This window comes from Mustela lutreola, chromosome 1 (genome assembly GCF_030435805.1).
Source record: "Mustela lutreola isolate mMusLut2 chromosome 1, mMusLut2.pri, whole genome shotgun sequence".
NCBI classification, from domain to species: Eukaryota; Metazoa; Chordata; class Mammalia; order Carnivora; family Mustelidae; genus Mustela; species Mustela lutreola.
The window spans coordinates 189,275,645-189,282,319 of record NC_081290.1 but is presented as its reverse complement, the minus strand read 5'-3'; the positions used below and the strand labels follow the sequence as shown (position 1 = coordinate 189,282,319).

The 6,675-nt window shown below is 58.3% G+C and overlaps 1 protein-coding gene across 2 annotated transcripts in view; it reads left to right on the top strand.

Moving 5' to 3' along the window:
* Positions 1 to 718: 718 nt before the first annotated feature.
* FXYD6 (FXYD domain containing ion transport regulator 6) overlaps positions 719 to 6,675 on the top strand; it is a 34,287-nt gene continuing 28,330 nt past the window's right edge. Inside the window, exon 1 of one of the 2 annotated variants that reach the window (XM_059181949.1) lies at positions 719 to 899. The gene's annotated coding sequence lies outside the window, so the exon portion shown is untranslated. The remainder of the gene's footprint in view (positions 900 to 6,675) is intronic. The other variant, XM_059181940.1, reaches the window with a different exon arrangement.

Below are 6,675 nucleotides of genomic sequence, written 5' to 3'. Positions count from 1 at the left end.
CCTCCGGGCTCCTCAGCCTCCTAGGAGGTGAGTGTTCCCACAGCCATTGTCACCGGGAAGGAAACTGAGGTGCGACATCTTCCTTAGCCATTGGCTCAAGGTTACGTCACAGGTAGACCCCACAGAGCCAGGATTTACATCTCGAAATTCAGCTGTCCTCTTAAATCTGGAGCCTGAGGTTGGGGTGGTGGAAGGATTGCAACCCAGCAGGGCCAGAACGAGGGGCCCTGGAAAGGGGATTCTGGGTGGCACACCTGTGAGTCGGGTGAGCGCCCCGCCCCGCGCCCCCCACCTGGCTCTAGCTGGAAATGACAACTACAACCGGAGCGCGCTCAGGCACCCACGACACAGCCATTCATGCTGTGGGTACACATTTCCCTTAATTGCCAAGCCTCCCAATTAACGTGGGTTGCTGTGTCTGGTGCTCGGTTATTTTCCCGTTCCCCTCAGTTTACTATTTCAGAGAGACACTAGCTCTGTCATTGTGTTCGTCTCGCTGCCTTCCCAGAGGAAAACCAAAAAGCAGCAGCTGCGGGCAGATCCCGGGCGCGGGCCCGCCCCCTCGGCGGCAGTCTCCTGTTGCTTCGGGAGCGGGCCCGCCCTAGGAGAGGCGCCCGCCCTCACCCCTCGAGGAGAGGGACGCAGAGGGGCTGCTCGCGCGACGCCAGCCGGTGACACCGCGGCGGCCGGTCCCCGAGCCCCGGCCCGGCCGAGCCCCGCCCCCCTCTCCCACCCCCGCCAGCCGCGCGGCTCCCGCCCGCCCCAGCCCTGCGCAGGAGGGGAGGCGGGAAACACGCGAGAGCCTCGCCCACCGCCCTGCCCCCAGCCCCGCTGCTCCCAGGCTCCTCGGACTCCGTGCGTCCTCCGGGGATCGGCTCCGAGGGGCTCGCGCTCTGCAGGTAACCCGCGGCGCGGGAGGCAAAGTTGGGCGCGTCTTCCGAGGAGGAGGGCGCGAGGCCGGGGTGGGGAGCGACCGCGCGCGGGCAGCGGCCCGACGTTGTTTGTTTCGGTGGGTGTGAGCGGCCCTCTCGGGGCCCGAGGCTGCCCGGGCGGCGGAAACGCGCGGGGGGCTGTGAACGCGGAGGTGGGCGTCGGAAGAGGACCGCGGCCTCGGCGGGGAGGCCGTCCGCGGCGGTGGGGGCGAAGCCGGTGCCCGAGCTCGGGGCTACGGCGTTTTGGGGCAGGGCAAGGGGCAGCTCCCACCCTGTATCCAGCGGGAGTTTCCCCTTTGTTACTGGGAGGCTGTGGACACTGGAGTGGAGCGTGGGCATGTGAAGACGGAGAGGTCGCTGGATGCGCGAGTGTAGACACACCAGCAATACAAAATGGGGCGGCTGGTTTGGTGCTTGGGGGGCATGGGAGCTGGGGCTGGGCGGTGGAGCGGGGGCTGGGGGGAAGGAAAGAAGGGCTGGGCTTCCAGAGCGTGGCATTCATGAGAATGTCTGCATTGGTTGCTGTTGTTGTTGTTGGTTTTTCTTCTCCTTCTTGTTTATCCAGTCCTGTTTTCTTCCAGGGAGCCTCCCCGATCCCCCCGTTCTCCCCTTTCCCCATGCCCAGCCCCGTTCCCCAGCAGGGCTGGCCCTGGCAGAGCTTCCCCCATTGTGTATCGCTGGGCTTCCATGGACAGTTGGAAGAGCAGCCCCAGCTCCTGGCGCTTGCTGCTGGCTCTTACAAGTGGCCGCTGTCAGAGAAGGCACCCGAGGGTGGGAGCCGCTGCGCTGGAGAGTGGGCCTGGTCAGACCCCTACTGCCAACCCCCAGGCAGGGGAGGAGGGGCTGGCTGTGGAGCTTTCTGCCCACCAACGTGGCCTCTGTCTCCACTTCCTTTGTCTCCTGGGTGTTGTGCTCTCTAGCTGGGCCCGGATTTCCAGGTTTGGAGATGGGCCAGTGGGCAGCCCATGCCCTCTGTACAAGGAACCCCACCGTGGGGGCCCCGCGCCCTCATATTGTGTATGTGTGATTGTGTGTATCTGTTTCTGCAACTTAGCCTTTTGCACGTGACCTCCCTGGTAGTTGCCATGGAAACTCCTCTTCAATTCCCAGCCTCCCTTCCTTTTCCTGCCCATTCCTCACCTCCATATCTCCTCCCCTCCCCCCAACATGGTTGCCTGGATACTGGTTATCCCTGGCTTCTCTGACTGGGTGACCCTGGACAGCTAGCTCCCACGTGGGACTGAGGTGGCCACGTACCCACTTCAGTCCTCCCCGTCACACGTCACAAATGTGCCCCTAACACCCCACACTTACGTACCTACCACATTACACACCCTTGCGCACACAAACACCACGCGTTCTGTTGTGCTACACACTTCATCCACACACGCACACACAAGTATATCATACCACAGATAGACCACGTACACCCCAAATGCACCGTACATTGACCACAGGGGAACACAGCACCCTCAGTGCCATGCACAGCGCCCTGTGTACGCTCTCACACACATCAACCATAACACACACGCACGCACACCACTTCTAAATAGGTCTCAAGCGGGAAGAGAGAGGGCAGTTTTCTGTCTCATCTAGGTCTGTGCCCGGGAGTGTGTGTCGGGGAAGGCTGAGGAGGGCCAGAAGGAAGACACCTCCCCAGGAACCCTGTGGAAGAAGGTATCGAGAAATGTACTTCCAGATTCCCACAAAGAGGAGTCCCTTTCCTAGTACTCATCTCAAGAGCACAGACGAGAGATTCATTCCCTCTGCTGCTTTCTCCCTGCCCTGACCCTGAGAAAGTCCGAGGCTCCTGGCTCGAGCTGGCGGTCTCCTCCCAGCCCCCGAGTCTTTCTGGCTGATGGGATCCGGCGGAAGCCTCAGAGGCCCTATAAAGGAAGGAGACAGGCTGTGGCTGGGCAAGAGAGCAAAGGTGCTGGGAGAGGGCAGGGAGAGGATGCAGAGTGGAGACCAGGCGCGGAGGAGAGGGAAGCCAGAAAGAACAGGAAGGCCAGGAGCTGGGTAGTAGGACAGTACGAGTTTGGACATCTGCTCCTCTTGGGGGTCCGGCCACCCTCTCTCCTTTAGGCACATTTTCCTGCTTCCTGTGGCTCCTGCAGCCACATCAGTCCCTCTGGGAGAGAAAGCCGGTTTGCAAAGGTCTCCCGCATTGCTGGGCTTTCAGAGACCGGTGGCTTCTGTCCCTCAGGTGGTCGATACCAAAAGGGGGCATTGCCTTCCTGGCCTCTGTGCTCTTTGGACTGATGGAGGATCTGTTTTACTCAATGGTTCAGTGAATGTTTTAAGTACCTACAAGACATTCATCGATGGGGACACTAGGGTGAGGAAGAAGAGAATCCTAGATTTCTTAGAGCCAGAGAGGCCTTGAGGGAACACCACTCAGGACATCGTGTAGGTGAGAAGACAGGCTCAGAAACAGACACACACCCAGGGGTGGCTGAGGCCTTCTGGCAGCTCAGCCTGGATTTGTGACGCACATTCCCATCCCCCATTTCTTGTCTTCTTTTCTCTCTTGCCAGCAGTCCTCTGGGGACTGAATGTCCCTTCCAAATGGGTGGTACCCTATTCCAAATAGGTACCAAATACAGGTATTCCAAATAGGGTACCCAAGGTGGGTACCCTAGTGAGCGAAGAGCCTGCTCCATTATATTGACTTGGAGGGCGTGGCAAGGAGAGGGAGGGGAGAAAGAGCAGTTCCTTAGGCTCTGGAAGCTTCCACAGCCTTAGGTGAGCCAGCCGACCTGGATCCACCATAAATCAGAGCACACGCTCCCCTGCCCCCCAGTCCTGGCAGACTTTGGGGGCTGCCATCTGGAGGACACACAGTGCCAGGCAGCCCCTAGGACTCATTGTCTAACAGATCACCCACCTGCCCCTGCCCCAGCACCTGAGCGCCCCGGAGGAAGCCAAGCAGTCTTGACAGGCGCAGGCCCTAGAGGCAGAGAGCCTGGGGCAGAAAGGCTGTGAGCCCGGAGGCACAGACCCAGGTTCTAGTCCTGGCTCTGCCCCAAGGGTAAGTGCGTTCAGTCCACAGATATCCTTTTGGACGCAAATGGGGCTTTTTGGGGAAGTCAGAAACTGTTCAGATTGATTTTGAGCAAGGGAAAGCCTCCATAATTTTAGACCTGTTTCTACATCTGTCAATAAGGGGTTAGATTCCATGATTTCCAAAACATTTCTTCCTCTAATTTTTTGTAGATTATACGATCTTGAAAGAGAGCCCTTTCCCCTCCAGGTGCCAAATTGTATTCATTATTTCATAATACAGGGTTGCAGCTGAGTTGAGCAGGAACAGGGCTTGGCCTCCGGTTCCTTTGGGGAAAGCCTCCCTTTTCAGCCAGTCGGACAGGAGGTGCTCCAGAAAGTGAGCCCGGGCTTTCTTCCCCCGGGTGCGGGAGCCAGCCCTTTCTAGACATTGGTCTACCTGTTCTGTTCTGCCAGGATGAAAACAGGCTGGGAAGAGTGTTGAAAGAGCTGGCCTCCAGAAAGGATGAGATCCAGGGCCACTGGCCATGGGTCTGTGAAATCCTGGAGAGGGAGAACCTTTGGCCAGTCGGTAACTGTGGCCAGAGGAGCTGAGCAGCAGAATATCTCTGGACCAGACAAAAGCCTGAAACCAGTCTGGCAGTGTCCTGTTCACTCTGGAAGAGGGAGGAGGAGGGAAGACATTGACCTGGGGAAGTATGAAGTCCGCTTAGAGCCCACACAGGAACACATTTGTTACAAAGATATGCAGGGCGGGGTGGGGGAGGGAGGTAGAGCACGAAGTCCAGGAAGGGGGCTAAGGCCCTGGGGACCAAGCTGGGCCATGGGAATGTGGCTGTTCCCACTGCTCAGAATATCTGACTTGGGCCAGAGAGGGCCGAGAGGGAGGGAGTTGGAACAATGGCGACCCCCACACAGCCAGAGGACAAAGCCAGATCTCCAAAGAGACCAGAGGCCAAGGTCTTAAATTCATTCATGGCCTCCCTTAACAAAAAATCCACAGAATCCCTCGGATGTGTTCGGCTAGGCAGGCTTCCCAGAGCCCTGTGGAGCTGTGAAATGGTGGTCTTGCATTCCCAAAGCCCTCCAGCTCAGCTCGGTTGGGTTGCTTTGTCCTGTCCCTTCCTCCCGCCTGGACAACTCTGCAGTCTTCCTGAGCAGGGTGGGCTGGGCCCTCACGCACACGTGGGCTCACACATGCACACACTCTCCCTTTCTGACACATACCTAACCTCCATCCCTCACCCACACACCCTCTCACCTCACCCGGCTGCAGTGTCACACCCAGATCTTGGTGACAGCCCGTTCCCTCGGGCTCTCAGCCCCGATCCACTTTCCCAGTGATCGTGTGGGTGGGTCTAGCCACGTCACACCTCCCTCCGTGCTCTCTCGTCCATTAACAAGGACAGGTGCCGGACCTGGCTGCGGCCATGCTCCCAGCCCTGTCCCCAGATGGTCACCCCTGGCCTTGTATTTGCCTCCCGTCCACCTACACTCAGACCCTGCCTGGAAGGAGCTCTTGCTCTCACCCTGCGGAACAGGGGCTGGCGGCCTTTGGAGACACAGGGACATGGGTTCTAATCTGTGTTCTGACACTTCCTGGCTTTCTTAACTTTCTAAGCCTCTGTTTCCTTATCTGTCAAATGAGCACGAGAATAATGGGGCAAGCTGTGTAAGGTACTGCGCATGGTGCCTGCGTTAAGTGAACAGTAGATGCTCACCGCAGTGATGATGATGGTAATGATGACATTATTATTATGAAAACGGATTGTTATCTTTCATTATATCAGCCTTCGAGGCTCCTCTCAAGAGCTCATTCTTTTAAGTAGTTTTTCCGAATTCCCAGGAAACAGAAATGCTTTCCTCCTCCCTGGGCTTCTGAACACCCTGATGGTTCTTCTCCGAGAGTGTGTGGCCCACCCGGCGGGCATTTTAGTGACTTTCACACATGCCTTCTCCCCCCATGGGTCAGAGTTTGTCCCCACGCCGCTGCCACCATGAAGCAGGACCATGTGAATTTGTGTGAAGCACGACAGTGGGCCAGAGCTGTGCTTTCCAGGAGCTGGGTTGTCGGGTAGAGCCGTGCAAGAGGGCTGGCCGAGCTGCCTGTCCCTGTGGTCTGACTGTGGGCGGGCTGACGTGGCCCTGGAGTTTGTGTTTCTGCCTCTGGGACTGCTCGTCTGGCCTCTCTCGAAGGGGCCTTTGTCAGCCGCCTGCGGAGGAGGTGATCCTGTGGCTGGCCTGACTCACTCCTGTCTGCCCAGCCTGCTGGGGCGGCTCTAGCCTGGGGCTTCTGTACAGATTCTCTGGAACTGGATGGAGTTCCAGTTTGGGGGTCAGGGCCCGGGCCCACATGCTTGCCCTGCTCCCTGACTCTCTCTGGGCAGCACGCGTCAGTGGCCTGTGCCAGGCTGGTGGCTGTGTCCTGCTCCGTGGGCCTGCCTCTGCGGACTGTTTGGAGTGGCTGCAGGGTGAGGGCTTGTGTGGGCTGGGAAGACTCATGGGGGGACATCAGGGCACCATGCCCCCCTGGGGTATCAGCTTGGGGTCCTTGCTGAGAAACTTCCAGAAACCAGGCCCGCGTTTGTGATTTGTGAACTCTGTGTCTCCCTTTCTAAGGATAGAGCCTTGTTTCTTTTCACGGTTGGTTCTTTTCTTCCTTGGACCACGTTTCTCTTCCCAGAAGGAACTCCACGTTAAAGGTAAGGTGCCTAGGGTTTGGGGCGCTTGGATGGCTCAG